This window comes from Fringilla coelebs (assembly GCF_963513975.1).
Source record: "Fringilla coelebs genome assembly, chromosome: 6".
NCBI lineage: Eukaryota > Metazoa > Chordata > Aves > Passeriformes > Fringillidae > Fringilla > Fringilla coelebs.
This window is the reverse complement of record NC_140034.1, coordinates 31809818-31829244: the sequence shown is the minus strand read 5'-3', so window position 1 is coordinate 31829244 and position 19427 is coordinate 31809818.

Below are 19427 nucleotides of genomic sequence, written 5' to 3'. Positions count from 1 at the left end.
AACGTGGAGGCAGGCATCTTGTGGCAGTTTTGCACTCCCCTTGGGATGCCTTTTGCAGCTGCAGTGTGCCTGGAGCTGGGGGCTTTGTGCTTTCCGAGATGCTAACCCTAGGCGTAACCCTAACCCTAACCCTAACCCTAACCCTAGGCAGGAAAAGCAGGCCTGGCCTAGGGCTGCACCCAGGGAAAAAGCCGTGGAGGCAGGCATCTTGTGGCAGTTGTGCGCTCCCCTTGGGATGCCTTTCGCAGCTGCAGTGTGCCTGGAGCTGGGGGCTTTGTGGTTTCCGAGATGCTAACCCTAGGCGTAACCCTAACCCTAACCCTAACCCTAGGCAGGAAAAGCAGGCCTGGCCTAGGGTGCTCGCAAGGAAAAAGCCGTGGAGGCAGGCATCTTGTGGCAGTTTTGCGCTCCCCTTGGGATGCCTTTTGCAGCTGCAGTGTGCCTGGAGCTGGGGGCTTTGTGGTTTCCGAGATGCTAACCCTAGGCGTAACCCTAACCCTAACCCTAACCCTAACCCTAGGCAGGAAAAGCAGGCCTGGCCTAGGGCTGCTCGCAAGGAAAAAGCCGTGGAGGCAGGCATCTTGTGGCAGTTTTGCGCTCCCCTTGGGATGCCTTTTGCAGCTGCAGTGTGCCTGGAGCTGGGGGCTTTGTGGTTTCCGAGATGCTAACCCTAACCCTAACCCTAACCCTAACCCTAGGCAGGAAAAGCAGGCCTGGCCTAGGGCTACTTGCAAGGAAAAAGCCGTGGAGGCAGGCATCTTGTGGCAGTTTTGCGCTCCCCTTGGGATGCCTTTCGCAGCTGCAGTGTGCTTGGAGCTGGGGACTTTGTGGTTTCCGAGATGCTAACCCTAGGCGTAACCCTAACCCTAACCCTAACCCTAACCCTAGGCAGGAAAAGCAGGCCTGGCCTAGGGCTGCTTGCAAGGAAAAAGCCGTGGAGGCAGGCATCTTGTGGCAGTTTTGCGCTCCCCTTGGGATGCCTTTTGCAGCTGCAGTGTGCCTGGAGCTGGGGGCTTTGTGGTTTCCGAGATGCTAACCCTAGGCGTAACCCTAACCCTAACCCTAACCCTAACCCTAGGCAGGAAAAGCAGGCCTGGCCTAGGGCTGCTCCCAGGGAAAAAGCCGTGGAGGCAGGCATCTTGTGGCAGTTTTGCGCTCCCCTTGGGATGCCTTTTGCAGCTGCAGTGTGCCTGGAGCTGGGGGCTTTGTGGTTTCCGAGATGCTAACCCTAGGCGTAACCCTAACCCTAACCCAAACCCTAACCCTAACCCTAACCCTAACCCTAACCCTAACCCTAACCCTAACCCTAACCCTAACCCTAACCCTAACCCTAAACCTAACCCTAGGCAGGAAAAGCAGGCCTGGCCTAGGGCTGCTTGCAAGGAAAAAGCCGTGGAGGCAGGCATCTTGTGGCAGTTTTGCGCTCCCCTTGGGATACCTTTCGCAGCTGCAGTGTGCCTGGAGCTGGGGGCTTTGTGGTTTCCGAGATGCTAACCCTAGGCGTAACCCTAACCCTAACCCTAGGCAGGAAAAGCAGGCCTGGCCTAGGGCTGCTCCCAGGGAAAAAGCCGTCGAGGCAGGCATCTTGTGGCAGTTTTGCGCTCCCCTTGGGATGCCTTTCGCAGCTGCAGTGTGCCTGGAGCTGGGGGCTTTGTGGTTTCCGAGATGCTAACCCTAGGCATAACCCTAAGCCTAACCCTAGGCAGGAAAAGCAGGCCTGGCCTAGGGCTGCTCCCAGGGAAAAAAACGTGGAGGCAGGCATCTTGTGGCAGTTTTGCGCTCCCCTTGGGATGCCTTTTGCAGCTGCAGTGTGCCTGGAGCTGGGGGCTTTGTGCTTTCCGAGATGCTAACCCTAGGCGTAACCCTAATCCTAACCCTAACCCTAACCCTAGGCAGGAAAAGCAGGCCTGGCCTAGGGCTGCTCCCAGGGAAAAAGCCGTGGAGGCAGGCATCTTGTGGCAGTTGTGCGCTCCCCTTGGGATGCCTTTCGCAGCTGCAGTGTGCCTGGAGCTGGGGGCTTTGTGGTTTCCGAGATGCTAACCCTAGGCGTAACCCTAACCCTTACCCTAACCCTAACCCTAACCCTAGGCAGGAAAAGCAGGCCTGGCCTAGGGCTGCTTGCAAGGAAAAAGCCGTGGAGGCAGGCATCTTGTGGCAGTTTTGCGCTCCCCTTGGGATGCCTTTCGCAGCTGCAGTGTGCCTGGAGCTGGGGGCTTTGTGGTTTCTGAGATGCTAACCCTAGGCGTAACCCTAACCCTAACCCTAACCCTAACCCTAACCCTAGGCAGGAAAAGCAGGCCTGGCCTAGGGCTGCTTGCAAGGAAAAAGCCGTGGACGCAGGCATCTTGTGGCAGTTTTGCGCTCCCCTTGGGATACCTTTCGCAGCTGCAGTGTGCCTGGAGCTGGGGGCTTTGTGGTTTCCGAGATGCTAACCCTAGGCGTAACCCTAACCCTAACCCTAGGCAGGAAAAGCAGGCCTGGCCTAGGGCTGCTCCCAGGGAAAAAGCCGTGGAGGCAGGCATCTTGTGGCAGTTTTGCGCTCCCCTTGGGATGCCTTTTGCAGCTGCAGTGTGCCTGGAGCTGAGGGCTTTGTGGTTTCCGAGATGCTAACCCTAGGCGTAACCCTAACCCTAACCCTAACCCTAACCCTAGGCAGGAAAAGCAGGCCTGGCCTAGGGCTGCTCGCAAGGAAAAAGCCGTGGAGGCAGGCATCTTGTGGCAGTTTTGCGCTCCCCTTGGGATGCCTTTTGCATCTGCAGTGTGCCTGGAGCTGGGGGCTTTGTGGTTTCCGAGATGCTAACCCTAACCCTAACCCTAACCCTAACCCTAGGCAGGAAAAGCAGGCCTGGCCTAGGGCTGCTCCCAGGGAAAAAGCCGTGGAGGCAGGCATCTTGTGGCAGTTTTGCGCTCCCCTTGGGATGCCTTTTGCAGCTGCAGTGTGCCTGGAGCTGGGGGCTTTGTGGTTTCCGAGATGCTTACCCTAGGCGTAACCCTAACCCTAACCCTAGGCAGGAAAAGCAGGCCTGGCCTAGGGCTGCTCCCAGGGAAAAAACCTGGAGGCAGGCATCTTGTGGCAGTTTTGCGCTCCTCTTGGGATGCCTTTCGCAGCTGCAGTGTGCCTGGAGCTGGGGGCTTTGTGGTTTCCGAGATGCTAACCCTAGGCGTAACCCTAACCCTAACCCTAACCCTAACCCTAGGCAGGAAAAGCAGGCCTGGCCTAGGGCTGCTTGCAAGGAAAAAGCCGTGGAGGCAGGCATCTTGTGGCAGTTTTGCGCTCCCCTTGGGATACCTTTCGCAGCTGCAGTGTGCCTGGAGCTGGGGGCTTTGTGGTTTCCGAGATGCTAACCCTAGGCGTAACCCTAAGCCTAACCCTAGGCAGGAAAAGCAGGCCTGGCCTAGGGCTGCTCCCAGGGAAAAAGCCGTGGAGGCAGGCATCTTGTGGCAGTTTTGCGCTCCCCTTGGGATGCCTTTCGCAGCTGCAGTGTGCCTGGAGCTGGGGGCTTTGTGGTTTCCGAGATGCTAACCCTAGGCGTAACCCTAAGCCTAACCCTAGGCAGGAAAAGCAGGCCTGGCCTAGGGCTGCTCCCAGGGAAAAAGCCGTGGAGGCAGGCATCTTGTGGCAGTTTTGCGCTCCCCTTGGGATGCCTTTTGCAGCTGCAGTGTGCCTGGAGCTGGGGGCTTTGTGCTTTCCGAGATGCTAACCCTAGGCGTAACCCTAACCCTAACCCTAACCCTAACCCTAGGCAGGAAAAGCAGGCCTGGCCTAGGGCTGCTCCCAGGGAAAATGCCGTGGAGGCAGGCATCTTGTGGCAGTTTTGCGCTCCCCTTGGGATGCCTTTCGCAGCTGCAGTGTGCTTGGAGCTGGGGGCTTTGTGGTTTCCGAGATGCTAACCCTAGGCGTAACCCTAACCCTAACCCTAACCCTAACCCTAGGCAGGAAAAGCAGGCCTGGCCTAGGGCTGCTTGCAAGGAAAAAGCCGTGGAGGCAGGCATCTTGTGGCAGTTTTGCGCTCCCCTTGGGATGCCTTTTGCAGCTGCAGTGTGCCTGGAGCTGGGGGCTTTGTGGTTTCCGAGATGCTAACCCTAGGCGTAACCCTAACCCTAACCCTAACCCTAACCCTAGGCAGGAAAAGCAGGCCTGGCCTAGGGCTGCTCCCAGGGAAAAAGCCGTGGAGGCAGGCATCTTGTGGCAGTTTTGCGCTCCCCTTGGGATGCCTTTTGCAGCTGCAGTGTGCCTGGAGCTGGGGGCTTTGTGGTTTCCGAGATGCTAACCCTAGGCGTAACCCTAACCCTAACCCAAACCCTAACCCTAACCCTAACCCTAACCCTAACCCTAACCCTAACCCTAACCCTAACCCTAACCCTAACCCTAACCCTAACCCAAAACCTAACCCTAGGCAGGAAAAGCAGGCCTGGCCTAGGGCTGCTTGCAAGGAAAAAGCCGTGGAGGCAGGCATCTTGTGGCAGTTTTGCGCTCCCCTTGGGATGCCTTTTGCAGCTGCAGTGTGCCTGGAGCTGGGGGCTTTGTGGTTTCCGAGATGCTAACCCTAGGCATAACCCTAACCCTAACCCTAGGCAGGAAAAGCAGGCCTGGCCTAGGGCTGCTCCCAGGGAAAAAAACGTGGAGGCAGGCATCTTGTGGCAGTTTTGCACTCCCCTTGGGATGCCTTTTGCAGCTGCAGTGTGCCTGGAGCTGGGGGCTTTGTGCTTTCCGAGATGCTAACCCTAGGCGTAACCCTAACCCTAACCCTAACCCTAACCCTAGGCAGGAAAAGCAGGCCTGGCCTAGGGCTGCACCCAGGGAAAAAGCCGTGGAGGCAGGCATCTTGTGGCAGTTGTGCGCTCCCCTTGGGATGCCTTTCGCAGCTGCAGTGTGCCTGGAGCTGGGGGCTTTGTGGTTTCCGAGATGCTAACCCTAGGCGTAACCCTAACCCTAACCCTAACCCTAGGCAGGAAAAGCAGGCCTGGCCTAGGGTGCTCGCAAGGAAAAAGCCGTGGAGGCAGGCATCTTGTGGCAGTTTTGCGCTCCCCTTGGGATGCCTTTTGCAGCTGCAGTGTGCCTGGAGCTGGGGGCTTTGTGGTTTCCGAGATGCTAACCCTAGGCGTAACCCTAACCCTAACCCTAACCCTAACCCTAGGCAGGAAAAGCAGGCCTGGCCTAGGGCTGCTCGCAAGGAAAAAGCCGTGGAGGCAGGCATCTTGTGGCAGTTTTGCGCTCCCCTTGGGATGCCTTTTGCAGCTGCAGTGTGCCTGGAGCTGGGGGCTTTGTGGTTTCCGAGATGCTAACCCTAACCCTAACCCTAACCCTAACCCTAGGCAGGAAAAGCAGGCCTGGCCTAGGGCTACTTGCAAGGAAAAAGCCGTGGAGGCAGGCATCTTGTGGCAGTTTTGCGCTCCCCTTGGGATGCCTTTCGCAGCTGCAGTGTGCTTGGAGCTGGGGACTTTGTGGTTTCCGAGATGCTAACCCTAGGCGTAACCCTAACCCTAACCCTAACCCTAACCCTAGGCAGGAAAAGCAGGCCTGGCCTAGGGCTGCTTGCAAGGAAAAAGCCGTGGAGGCAGGCATCTTGTGGCAGTTTTGCGCTCCCCTTGGGATGCCTTTTGCAGCTGCAGTGTGCCTGGAGCTGGGGGCTTTGTGGTTTCCGAGATGCTAACCCTAGGCGTAACCCTAACCCTAACCCTAACCCTAACCCTAGGCAGGAAAAGCAGGCCTGGCCTAGGGCTGCTCCCAGGGAAAAAGCCGTGGAGGCAGGCATCTTGTGGCAGTTTTGCGCTCCCCTTGGGATGCCTTTTGCAGCTGCAGTGTGCCTGGAGCTGGGGGCTTTGTGGTTTCCGAGATGCTAACCCTAGGCGTAACCCTAACCCTAACCCAAACCCTAACCCTAACCCTAACCCTAACCCTAACCCTAACCCTAACCCTAACCCTAACCCTAACCCTAACCCTAACCCTAACCCTAAACCTAACCCTAGGCAGGAAAAGCAGGCCTGGCCTAGGGCTGCTTGCAAGGAAAAAGCCGTGGAGGCAGGCATCTTGTGGCAGTTTTGCGCTCCCCTTGGGATACCTTTCGCAGCTGCAGTGTGCCTGGAGCTGGGGGCTTTGTGGTTTCCGAGATGCTAACCCTAGGCGTAACCCTAACCCTAACCCTAGGCAGGAAAAGCAGGCCTGGCCTAGGGCTGCTCCCAGGGAAAAAGCCGTCGAGGCAGGCATCTTGTGGCAGTTTTGCGCTCCCCTTGGGATGCCTTTCGCAGCTGCAGTGTGCCTGGAGCTGGGGGCTTTGTGGTTTCCGAGATGCTAACCCTAGGCATAACCCTAAGCCTAACCCTAGGCAGGAAAAGCAGGCCTGGCCTAGGGCTGCTCCCAGGGAAAAAAACGTGGAGGCAGGCATCTTGTGGCAGTTTTGCGCTCCCCTTGGGATGCCTTTTGCAGCTGCAGTGTGCCTGGAGCTGGGGGCTTTGTGCTTTCCGAGATGCTAACCCTAGGCGTAACCCTAATCCTAACCCTAACCCTAACCCTAGGCAGGAAAAGCAGGCCTGGCCTAGGGCTGCTCCCAGGGAAAAAGCCGTGGAGGCAGGCATCTTGTGGCAGTTGTGCGCTCCCCTTGGGATGCCTTTCGCAGCTGCAGTGTGCCTGGAGCTGGGGGCTTTGTGGTTTCCGAGATGCTAACCCTAGGCGTAACCCTAACCCTTACCCTAACCCTAACCCTAACCCTAGGCAGGAAAAGCAGGCCTGGCCTAGGGCTGCTTGCAAGGAAAAAGCCGTGGAGGCAGGCATCTTGTGGCAGTTTTGCGCTCCCCTTGGGATGCCTTTCGCAGCTGCAGTGTGCCTGGAGCTGGGGGCTTTGTGGTTTCTGAGATGCTAACCCTAGGCGTAACCCTAACCCTAACCCTAACCCTAACCCTAACCCTAGGCAGGAAAAGCAGGCCTGGCCTAGGGCTGCTTGCAAGGAAAAAGCCGTGGACGCAGGCATCTTGTGGCAGTTTTGCGCTCCCCTTGGGATACCTTTCGCAGCTGCAGTGTGCCTGGAGCTGGGGGCTTTGTGGTTTCCGAGATGCTAACCCTAGGCGTAACCCTAACCCTAACCCTAGGCAGGAAAAGCAGGCCTGGCCTAGGGCTGCTCCCAGGGAAAAAGCCGTGGAGGCAGGCATCTTGTGGCAGTTTTGCGCTCCCCTTGGGATGCCTTTTGCAGCTGCAGTGTGCCTGGAGCTGAGGGCTTTGTGGTTTCCGAGATGCTAACCCTAGGCGTAACCCTAACCCTAACCCTAACCCTAACCCTAGGCAGGAAAAGCAGGCCTGGCCTAGGGCTGCTCGCAAGGAAAAAGCCGTGGAGGCAGGCATCTTGTGGCAGTTTTGCGCTCCCCTTGGGATGCCTTTTGCATCTGCAGTGTGCCTGGAGCTGGGGGCTTTGTGGTTTCCGAGATGCTAACCCTAACCCTAACCCTAACCCTAACCCTAGGCAGGAAAAGCAGGCCTGGCCTAGGGCTGCTCCCAGGGAAAAAGCCGTGGAGGCAGGCATCTTGTGGCAGTTTTGCGCTCCCCTTGGGATGCCTTTCGCAGCTGCAGTGTGCCTGGAGCTGGGGGCTTTGTGGTTTCCGAGATGCTTACCCTAGGCGTAACCCTAACCCTAACCCTAGGCAGGAAAAGCAGGCCTGGCCTAGGGCTGCTCCCAGGGAAAAAACCTGGAGGCAGGCATCTTGTGGCAGTTTTGCGCTCCTCTTGGGATGCCTTTCGCAGCTGCAGTGTGCCTGGAGCTGGGGGCTTTGTGGTTTCCGAGATGCTAACCCTAGGCGTAACCCTAACCCTAACCCTAACCCTAACCCTAGGCAGGAAAAGCAGGCCTGGCCTAGGGCTGCTTGCAAGGAAAAAGCCGTGGAGGCAGGCATCTTGTGGCAGTTTTGCGCTCCCCTTGGGATACCTTTCGCAGCTGCAGTGTGCCTGGAGCTGGGGGCTTTGTGGTTTCCGAGATGCTAACCCTAGGCGTAACCCTAAGCCTAACCCTAGGCAGGAAAAGCAGGCCTGGCCTAGGGCTGCTCCCAGGGAAAAAGCCGTGGAGGCAGGCATCTTGTGGCAGTTTTGCGCTCCCCTTGGGATGCCTTTCGCAGCTGCAGTGTGCCTGGAGCTGGGGGCTTTGTGGTTTCCGAGATGCTAACCCTAGGCATAACCCTAAGCCTAATCCTAGGCAGGAAAAGCAGGCCTGGCCTAGGGCTGCTCCCAGGGAAAAAAACGTGGAGGCAGGCATCTTGTGGCAGTTTTGCGCTCCCCTTGGGATGCCTTTTGCAGCTGCAGTGTGCCTGGAGCTGGGGGCTTTGTGCTTTCCGAGATGCTAACCCTAGGCGTAACCCTAATCCTAACCCTAACCCTAACCCTAGGCAGGAAAAGCAGGCCTGGCCTAGGGCTGCTCCCAGGGAAAAAGCCGTGGAGGCAGGCATCTTGTGGCAGTTGTGCGCTCCCCTTGGGATGCCTTTCGCAGCTGCAGTGTGCCTGGAGCTGGGGGCTTTGTGGTTTCCGAGATGCTAACCCTAGGCGTAACCCTAACCCTTACCCTAACCCTAACCCTAACCCTAGGCAGGAAAAGCAGGCCTGGCCTAGGGCTGCTTGCAAGGAAAAAGCCGTGGAGGCAGGCATCTTGTGGCAGTTTTGCGCTCCCCTTGGGATGCCTTTCGCAGCTGCAGTGTGCCTGGAGCTGGGGGCTTTGTGGTTTCTGAGATGCTAACCCTAGGCGTAACCCTAACCCTAACCCTAACCCTAACCCTAACCCTAGGCAGGAAAAGCAGGCCTGGCCTAGGGCTGCTTGCAAGGAAAAAGCCGTGGACGCAGGCATCTTGTGGCAGTTTTGCGCTCCCCTTGGGATACCTTTCGCAGCTGCAGTGTGCCTGGAGCTGGGGGCTTTGTGGTTTCCGAGATGCTAACCCTAGGCGTAACCCTAACCCTAACCCTAGGCAGGAAAAGCAGGCCTGGCCTAGGGCTGCTCCCAGGGAAAAAGCCGTGGAGGCAGGCATCTTGTGGCAGTTTTGCGCTCCCCTTGGGATGCCTTTTGCAGCTGCAGTGTGCCTGGAGCTGAGGGCTTTGTGGTTTCCGAGATGCTAACCCTAGGCGTAACCCTAACCCTAACCCTAACCCTAACCCTAGGCAGGAAAAGCAGGCCTGGCCTAGGGCTGCTCGCAAGGAAAAAGCCGTGGAGGCAGGCATCTTGTGGCAGTTTTGCGCTCCCCTTGGGATGCCTTTTGCATCTGCAGTGTGCCTGGAGCTGGGGGCTTTGTGGTTTCCGAGATGCTAACCCTAACCCTAACCCTAACCCTAACCCTAGGCAGGAAAAGCAGGCCTGGCCTAGGGCTGCTCCCAGGGAAAAAGCCGTGGAGGCAGGCATCTTGTGGCAGTTTTGCGCTCCCCTTGGGATGCCTTTCGCAGCTGCAGTGTGCCTGGAGCTGGGGGCTTTGTGGTTTCCGAGATGCTTACCCTAGGCGTAACCCTAACCCTAACCCTAGGCAGGAAAAGCAGGCCTGGCCTAGGGCTGCTCCCAGGGAAAAAACCTGGAGGCAGGCATCTTGTGGCAGTTTTGCGCTCCTCTTGGGATGCCTTTCGCAGCTGCAGTGTGCCTGGAGCTGGGGGCTTTGTGGTTTCCGAGATGCTAACCCTAGGCGTAACCCTAACCCTAACCCTAACCCTAACCCTAGGCAGGAAAAGCAGGCCTGGCCTAGGGCTGCTTGCAAGGAAAAAGCCGTGGAGGCAGGCATCTTGTGGCAGTTTTGCGCTCCCCTTGGGATACCTTTCGCAGCTGCAGTGTGCCTGGAGCTGGGGGCTTTGTGGTTTCCGAGATGCTAACCCTAGGCGTAACCCTAAGCCTAACCCTAGGCAGGAAAAGCAGGCCTGGCCTAGGGCTGCTCCCAGGGAAAAAGCCGTGGAGGCAGGCATCTTGTGGCAGTTTTGCGCTCCCCTTGGGATGCCTTTCGCAGCTGCAGTGTGCCTGGAGCTGGGGGCTTTGTGGTTTCCGAGATGCTAACCCTAGGCATAACCCTAAGCCTAATCCTAGGCAGGAAAAGCAGGCCTGGCCTAGGGCTGCTCCCAGGGAAAAAGCCGTGGAGGCAGGCATCTTGTGGCAGTTTTGCGCTCCCCTTGGGATGCCTTTTGCAGCTGCAGTGTGCCTGGAGCTGGGGGCTTTGTGCTTTCCGAGATGCTAACCCTAGGCGTAACCCTAATCCTAACCCTAACCCTAACCCTAGGCAGGAAAAGCAGGCCTGGCCTAGGGCTGCTCCCAGGGAAAAAGCCGTGGAGGCAGGCATCTTGTGGCAGTTGTGCGCTCCCCTTGGGATGCCTTTCGCAGCTGCAGTGTGCCTGGAGCTGGGGGCTTTGTGGTTTCCGAGATGCTAACCCTAGGCGTAACCCTAACCCTAACCCTAACCCTAGGCAGGAAAAGCAGGCCTGGCCTAGGGTGCTCGCAAGGAAAAAGCCGTGGAGGCAGGCATCTTGTGGCAGTTTTGCGCTCCCCTTGGGATGCCTTTTGCAGCTGCAGTGTGCCTGGAGCTGGGGGCTTTGTGGTTTCCGAGATGCTAACCCTAGGCGTAACCCTAACCCTAACCCTAGGCAGGAAAAGCAGGCCTGGCCTAGGGCTGCTCCCAGGGAAAAAGCCGTGGAGGCAGGCATCTTGTGGCAGTTTTGCGCTCCCCTTGGGATGCCTTTTGCAGCTGCAGTGTGCCTGGAGCTGGGGGCTTTGTGGTTTCTGAGATGCTAACCCTAGGCGTAACCCTAACCCTTACCCTAACCCTAACCCTAACCCTAGGCAGGAAAAGCAGGCCTGGCCTAGGGCTGCTTGCAAGGAAAAAGCCGTGGAGGCAGGCATCTTGTGGCAGTTTTGCGCTCCCCTTGGGATGCCTTTCGCAGCTGCAGTGTGCCTGGAGCTGGGGGCTTTGTGGTTTCTGAGATGCTAACCCTAGGCGTAACCCTAACCCTAACCCTAACCCTAACCCTAACCCTAGGCAGGAAAAGCAGGCCTGGCCTAGGGCTGCTTGCAAGGAAAAAGCCGTGGAGGCAGGCATCTTGTGGCAGTTTTGCGCTCCCCTTGGGATACCTTTCGCAGCTGCAGTGTGCCTGGAGCTGGGGGCTTTGTGGTTTCCGAGATGCTAACCCTAGGCGTAACCCTAACCCTAACCCTAACCCTAACCCTAGGCAGGAAAAGCAGGCCTGGCCTAGGGCTGCTCCCAGGGAAAAAGCCGTGGAGGCAGGCATCTTGTGGCAGTTTTGCGCTCCCCTTGGGATGCCTTTCGCAGCTGCAGTGTGCTTGGAGCTGGGGGCTTTGTGGATTCCGAGATGCTAACCCTAGGCGTAACCCTAACCCTAACCCTAACCCTAACCCTAGGCAGGAAAAGCAGGCCTGGCCTAGGGCTGCTTGCAAGGAAAAAGCCGTGGAGGCAGGCATCTTGTGGCAGTTTTGCGCTCCCCTTGGGATGCCTTTTGCAGCTGCAGTGTGCCTGGAGCTGGGGGCTTTGTGGTTTCCGAGATGCTAACCCTAGGCGTAACCCTAACCCTAACCCTAACCCTAACCCTAGGCAGGAAAAGCAGGCCTGGCCTAGGGCTGCTCCCAGGGAAAAAGCCGTGGAGGCAGGCATCTTGTGGCAGTTTTGCGCTCCCCTTGGGATGCCTTTCGCAGCTGCAGTGTGCCTGGAGCTGGGGGCTTTGTGGTTTCCGAGATGCTAACCCTAGGCGTAACCCTAACCCTAACCCTAGGCAGGAAAAGCAGGCCTGGCCTAGGGCTGCTCCCAGGGAAAATGCCGTGGAGGCAGGCATCTTGTGGCAGTTTTGCGCTCCTCTTGGGATGCCTTTCGCAGCTGCAGTGTGCCTGGAGCTGGGGGCTTTGTGGTTTCCGAGATGCTAACCCTAGGCGTAACCCTAACCCTAACCCTAACCCTAACCCTAGGCAGGAAAAGCAGGCCTGGCCTAGGGCTGCTTGCAAGGAAAAAGCCGTAGAGGCAGGCATCTTGTGGCAGTTTTGCGCTCCCCTTGGGATGCCTTTTGCAGCTGCAGTGTGCCTGGAGCTGGGGGCTTTGTGGTTTCCGAGATGCTAACCCTAGGCGTAACCCTAACCCTAACCCTAACCCTAACCCTAACCCTAGGCAGGAAAAGCAGGCCTGGCCTAGGGCTGTTTGCAAGGAAAAAGCCGTGGAGGCAGGCATCTTGTGGCAGTTTTGCGCTCCCCTTGGGATGCCTTTTGCAGCTGCAGTGTGCCTGGAGCTGGGGGCTTTGTGGTTTCCGAGATGCTAACCCTAGGCGTAACCCTAACCCTAACCCAAACCCTAACCCTAACCCTAACCCTAACCCTAACCCTAACCCTAACCCTAACCCTAACCCTAACCCTAACCCTAACCCTAACCCTAACCCTAACCCTAACCCAAAACCTAACCCTAGGCAGGAAAAGCAGGCCTGGCCTAGGGCTGCTTGCAAGGAAAAAGCCGTGGACGCAGGCATCTTGTGGCAGTTTTGCGCTCCCCTTGGGATACCTTTCGCAGCTGCAGTGTGCCTGGAGCTGGGGGCTTTGTGGTTTCCGAGATGCTAACCCTAGGCGTAACCCTAACCCTAACCCTAGGCAGGAAAAGCAGGCCTGGCCTAGGGCTGCTCCCAGGGAAAAAGCCGTGGAGGCAGGCATCTTGTGGCAGTTTTGCGCTCCCCTTGGGATGCCTTTTGCAGCTGCAGTGTGCCTGGAGCTGAGGGCTTTGTGGTTTCCGAGATGCTAACCCTAGGCGTAACCCTAACCCTAACCCTAACCCTAACCCTAGGCAGGAAAAGCAGGCCTGGCCTAGGGCTGCTCGCAAGGAAAAAGCCGTGGAGGCAGGCATCTTGTGGCAGTTTTGCGCTCCCCTTGGGATGCCTTTTGCATCTGCAGTGTGCCTGGAGCTGGGGGCTTTGTGGTTTCCGAGATGCTAACCCTAACCCTAACCCTAACCCTAACCCTAGGCAGGAAAAGCAGGCCTGGCCTAGGGCTGCTCCCAGGGAAAAAGCCGTGGAGGCAGGCATCTTGTGGCAGTTTTGCGCTCCCCTTGGGATGCCTTTCGCAGCTGCAGTGTGCCTGGAGCTGGGGGCTTTGTGGTTTCCGAGATGCTTACCCTAGGCGTAACCCTAACCCTAACCCTAGGCAGGAAAAGCAGGCCTGGCCTAGGGCTGCTCCCAGGGAAAAAACCTGGAGGCAGGCATCTTGTGGCAGTTTTGCGCTCCTCTTGGGATGCCTTTCGCAGCTGCAGTGTGCCTGGAGCTGGGGGCTTTGTGGTTTCCGAGATGCTAACCCTAGGCGTAACCCTAACCCTAACCCTAACCCTAACCCTAGGCAGGAAAAGCAGGCCTGGCCTAGGGCTGCTTGCAAGGAAAAAGCCGTGGAGGCAGGCATCTTGTGGCAGTTTTGCGCTCCCCTTGGGATACCTTTCGCAGCTGCAGTGTGCCTGGAGCTGGGGGCTTTGTGGTTTCCGAGATGCTAACCCTAGGCGTAACCCTAAGCCTAACCCTAGGCAGGAAAAGCAGGCCTGGCCTAGGGCTGCTCCCAGGGAAAAAGCCGTGGAGGCAGGCATCTTGTGGCAGTTTTGCGCTCCCCTTGGGATGCCTTTCGCAGCTGCAGTGTGCCTGGAGCTGGGGGCTTTGTGGTTTCCGAGATGCTAACCCTAGGCATAACCCTAAGCCTAATCCTAGGCAGGAAAAGCAGGCCTGGCCTAGGGCTGCTCCCAGGGAAAAAAACGTGGAGGCAGGCATCTTGTGGCAGTTTTGCGCTCCCCTTGGGATGCCTTTTGCAGCTGCAGTGTGCCTGGAGCTGGGGGCTTTGTGCTTTCCGAGATGCTAACCCTAGGCGTAACCCTAATCCTAACCCTAACCCTAACCCTAGGCAGGAAAAGCAGGCCTGGCCTAGGGCTGCTCCCAGGGAAAAAGCCGTGGAGGCAGGCATCTTGTGGCAGTTGTGCGCTCCCCTTGGGATGCCTTTCGCAGCTGCAGTGTGCCTGGAGCTGGGGGCTTTGTGGTTTCCGAGATGCTAACCCTAGGCGTAACCCTAACCCTAACCCTAACCCTAACCCTAGGCAGGAAAAGCAGGCCTGGCCTAGGGCTGCTCCCAGGGAAAAAGCCGTGGAGGCAGGCATCTTGTGGCAGTTTTGCGCTCCCCTTGGGATGCCTTTCGCAGCTGCAGTGTGCTTGGAGCTGGGGGCTTTGTGGTTTCCGAGATGCTAACCCTAGGCGTAACCCTAACCCTAACCCTAACCCTAACCCTAGGCAGGAAAAGCAGGCCTGGCCTAGGGCTGCTTGCAAGGAAAAAGCCGTGGAGGCAGGCATCTTGTGGCAGTTTTGCGCTCCCCTTGGGATGCCTTTTGCAGCTGCAGTGTGCCTGGAGCTGGGGGCTTTGTGGTTTCCGAGATGCTAACCCTAGGCGTAACCCTAACCCTAACCCTAACCCTAACCCTAGGCAGGAAAAGCAGGCCTGGCCTAGGGCTGCTCCCAGGGAAAAAGCCGTGGAGGCAGGCATCTTGTGGCAGTTTTGCGCTCCCCTTGGGATGCCTTTCGCAGCTGCAGTGTGCCTGGAGCTGGGGGCTTTGTGGTTTCCGAGATGCTAACCCTAGGCGTAACCCTAACCCTAACCCTAGGCAGGAAAAGCAGGCCTGGCCTAGGGCTGCTCCCAGGGAAAAAAACGTGGAGGCAGGCATCTTGTGGCAGTTTTGCGCTCCTCTTGGGATGCCTTTCGCAGCTGCAGTGTGCCTGGAGCTGGGGGCTTTGTGGTTTCCGAGATGCTAACCCTAGGCGTAACCCTAACCCTAACCCTAACCCTAACCCTAGGCAGGAAAAGCAGGCCTGGCCTAGGGCTGCTTGCAAGGAAAAAGCCGTAGAGGCAGGCATCTTGTGGCAGTTTTGCGCTCCCCTTGGGATGCCTTTTGCAGCTGCAGTGTGCCTGGAGCTGGGGGCTTTGTGGTTTCCGAGATGCTAACCCTAGGCGTAACCCTAACCCTAACCCTAACCCTAACCCTAACCCTAGGCAGGAAAAGCAGGCCTGGCCTAGGGCTGCTTGCAAGGAAAAAGCCGTGGAGGCAGGCATCTTGTGGCAGTTTTGCGCTCCCCTTGGGATGCCTTTTGCAGCTGCAGTGTGCCTGGAGCTGGGGGCTTTGTGGTTTCCGAGATGCTAACCCTAGGCGTAACCCTAACCCTAACCCAAACCCTAACCCTAACCCTAACCCTAACCCTAACCCTAACCCTAACCCTAACCCTAACCCTAACCCTAACCCTAACCCAAAACCTAACCCTAGGCAGGAAAAGCAGGCCTGGCCTAGGGCTGCTTGCAAGGAAAAAGCCGTGGAGGCAGGCATCTTGTGGCAGTTTTGCGCTCCCCTTGGGATACCTTTCGCAGCTGCAGTGTGCCTGGAGCTGGGGGCTTTGTGGTTTCCGAGATGCTAACCCTAGGCGTAACCCTAAGCCTAACCCTAGGCAGGAAAAGCAGGCCTGGCCTAGGGCTGCTCCCAGGGAAAAAGCCGTGGAGGCAGGCATCTTGTGGCAGTTTTGCGCTCCCCTTGGGATGCCTTTTGCAGCTGCAGTGTGCCTGGAGCTGGGGGCTTTGTGGTTTCCGAGATGCTAACCCTAGGCATAACCCTAAGCCTAACCCTAGGCAGGAAAAGCAGGCCTGGCCTAGGGCTGCTCCCAGGGAAAAAAACGTGGAGGCAGGCATCTTGTGGCAGTTTTGCGCTCCCCTTGGGATGCCTTTTGCAGCTGCAGTGTGCCTGGAGCTGGGGGCTTTGTGCTTTCCGAGATGCTAACCCTAGGCGTAACCCTAACCCTAACCCTAGGCAGGAAAAGCAGGCCTGGCCTAGGGCTGCTCCCAGGGAAAAAGCCGTGGAGGCAGGCATCTTGTGGCAGTTTTGCGCTCCCCTTGGGATGCCTTTTGCAGCTGCAGTGTGCCTGGAGCTGGGGGCTTTGTGGTTTCCGAGATGCTAACCCTAGGCGTAACCCTAACCCTAACCCTAACCCTAACCCTAGGCAGGAAAAGCAGGCCTGGCCTAGGGCTGCTCGCAAGGAAAAAGCCGTGGAGGCAGGCATCTTGTGGCAGTTTTGCGCTCCCCTTGGGATGCCTTTTGCAGCTGCAGTGTGCCTGGAGCTGGGGGCTTTGTGGTTTCCGAGAGGCTAACCCTAACCCTAACCCTAACCCTAACCCTAGGCAGGAAAAGCAGGCCTGGCCTAGGGCTGCTCCCAGGGAAAATGCCGTGGAGGCAGGCATCTTGTGGCAGTTTTGCGCTCCCCTTGGGATGCCTTTCGCAGCTGCAGTGTGCTTGGAGCTGGGGGCTTTGTGGTTTCCGAGATGCTAACCCTAGGCGTAACCCTAACCCTAACCCTAACCCTAACCCTAGGCAGGAAAAGCAGGCCTGGCCTAGGGCTGCTTGCAAGGAAAAAGCCGTGGAGGCAGGCATCTTGTGGCAGTTTTGCGCTCCCCTTGGGATGCCTTTTGCAGCTGCAGTGTGCCTGGAGCTGGGGGCTTTGTGGTTTCCGAGATGCTAACCCTAGGCGTAACCCTAACCCTAACCCTAACCCTAACCCTAGGCAGGAAAAGCAGGCCTGGCCTAGGGCTGCTCCCAGGGAAAAAGCCGTGGAGGCAGGCATCTTGTGGCAGTTTTGCGCTCCCCTTGGGATGCCTTTTGCAGCTGCAGTGTGCCTGGAGCTGGGGGCTTTGTGGTTTCCGAGATGCTAACCCTAGGCGTAACCCTAACCCTAACCCAAACCCTAACCCTAACCCTAACCCTAACCCTAACCCTAACCCTAACCCTAACCCTAACCCTAACCCTAACCCTAACCCTAACCCTAAACCTAACCCTAGGCAGGAAAAGCAGGCCTGGCCTAGGGCTGCTTGCAAGGAAAAAGCCGTGGAGGCAGGCATCTTGTGGCAGTTTTGCGCTCCCCTTGGGATACCTTTCGCAGCTGCAGTGTGCCTGGAGCTGGGGGCTTTGTGGTTTCCGAGATGCTAACCCTAGGCGTAACCCTAAGCCTAACCCTAGGCAGGAAAAGCAGGCCTGGCCTAGGGCTGCTCCCAGGGAAAAAGCCGTGGAGGCAGGCATCTTGTGGCAGTTTTGCGCTCCCCTTGGGATGCCTTTCGCAGCTGCAGTGTGCCTGGAGCTGGGGGCTTTGTGGTTTCCGAGATGCTAACCCTAGGCATAACCCTAAGCCTAACCCTAGGCAGGAAAAGCAGGCCTGGCCTAGGGCTGCTCCCAGGGAAAAAAACGTGGAGGCAGGCATCTTGTGGCAGTTTTGCGCTCCCCTTGGGATGCCTTTTGCAGCTGCAGTGTGCCTGGAGCTGGGGGCTTTGTGCTTTCCGAGATGCTAACCCTAGGCGTAACCCTAATCCTAACCCTAACCCTAACCCTAGGCAGGAAAAGCAGGCCTGGCCTAGGGCTGCTCCCAGGGAAAAAGCCGTGGAGGCAGGCATCTTGTGGCAGTTGTGCGCTCCCCTTGGGATGCCTTTTGCAGCTGCAGTGTGCCTGGAGCTGGGGGCTTTGTGGTTTCCGAGATGCTAACCCTAGGCGTAACCCTAACCCTTACCCTAACCCTAACCCTAACCCTAGGCAGGAAAAGCAGGCCTGGCCTAGGGCTGCTTGCAAGGAAAAAGCCGTGGAGGCAGGCATCTTGTGGCAGTTTTGCGCTCCCCTTGGGATGCCTTTCGCAGCTGCAGTGTGCCTGGAGCTGGGGGCTTTGTGGTTTCTGAGATGCTAACCCTAGGCGTAACCCTAACCCTAACCCTAACCCTAACCCTAACCCTAGGCAGGAAAAGCAGGCCTGGCCTAGGGCTGCTTGCAAGGAAAAAGCCGTGGACGCAGGCATCTTGTGGCAGTTTTGCGCTCCCCTTGGGATACCTTTCGCAGCTGCAGTGTGCCTGGAGCTGGGGGCTTTGTGGTTTCCGAGATGCTAACCCTAGGCGTAACCCTAACCCTAACCCTAGGCAGGAAAAGCAGGCCTGGCCTAGGGCTGCTCCCAGGGAAAAAGCCGTGGAGGCAGGCATCTTGTGGCAGTTTTGCGCTCCCCTTGGGATGCCTTTTGCAGCTGCAGTGTGCCTGGAGCTGAGGGCTTTGTGGTTTCCGAGATGCTAACCCTAGGCGTAACCCTAACCCTAACCCTAACCCTAACCCTAGGCAGGAAAAGCAGGCCTGGCCTAGGGCTGCTTGCAAGGAAAAAGCCGTGGAGGCAGGCATCTTGTGGCAGTTTTGCGCTCCCCTTGGGATGCCTTTTGCAGCTGCAGTGTGCCTGGAGCTGGGGGCTTTGTGGTTTCCGAGATGCTAACCCTAGGCGTAACCCTAACCCTAACCCTAACCCTAACCCTAGGCAGGAAAAGCAGGCCTGGCCTAGGGCTGCTCCCAGGGAAAAAGCCGTGGAGGCAGGCATCTTGTGGCAGTTTTGCGCTCCCCTTGGGATGTCTTTTGCAGCTGCAGTGTGCCTGGAGCTGGGGGCTTTGTGGTTTCCGAGATGCTAACCCTAGGCGTAACCCTAACCCTAACCCTAGGCAGGAAAAGCAGGCCTGGCCTAGGGCTGCTCCCAGGGAAAAAAACGTGGAGGCAGGCATCTTGTGGCAGTTTTGCGCTCCTCTTGGGATGCCTTTCGCAGCTGCAGTGTGCCTGGAGCTGGGGGCTTTGTGGTTTCCGAGATGCTAACCCTAGGCGTAACCCTAACCCTAACCCTAACCCTAACCCTAGGCAGGAAAAGCAGGCCTGGCCTAGGGCTGCTTGCAAGGAAAAAGCCGTAGAGGCAGGCATCTTGTGGCAGTTTTGCGCTCCCCTTGGGATGCCTTTTGCAGCTGCAGTGTGCCTGGAGCTGGGGGCTTTGAGGTTTCCGAGATGCTAACCCTAGGCGTAACCCTAACCCTAACCCTAACCCTAACCCTAACCCTAGGCAGGAAAAGCAGGCCTGGCCTAGGGCTGCTTGCAAGGAAAAAGCCGTGGAGGCAGGCATCTTGTGGCAGTTTTGCGCTCCCCTTGGGATGCCTTTTGCAGCTGCAGTGTGCCTGGAGCTGGGGGCTTTGTGGTTTCCGAGATGCTAACCCTAGGCGTAACCCTAACCCTAACCCAAACCCTAACCCTAACCCTAACCCTAACCCTAACCCTAACCCTAACCCTAACCCTAACCCTAACCCAAAACCTAACCCTAGGCAGGAAAAGCAGGCCTGGCCTAGGGCTGCTTGCAAGGAAAAAGCCGTGGAGGCAGGCATCTTGTGGCAGTTTTGCGCTCCCCTTGGGATACCTTTCGCAGCTGCAGTGTGCCTGGAGCTGGGGGCTTTGTGGTGTCTGAGATGCTAACCCTAGGCGTAACCCTAAGCCTAACCCTAGGCAGGAAAAGCAGGCCTGGCCTAGGGCTGCTCCCAGGGAAAAAGCCGTGGAGGCAGGCATCTTGTGGCAGTTTTGCGCTCCCCTTGGGATGCCTTTTGCAGCTGCAGTGTGCCTGGAGC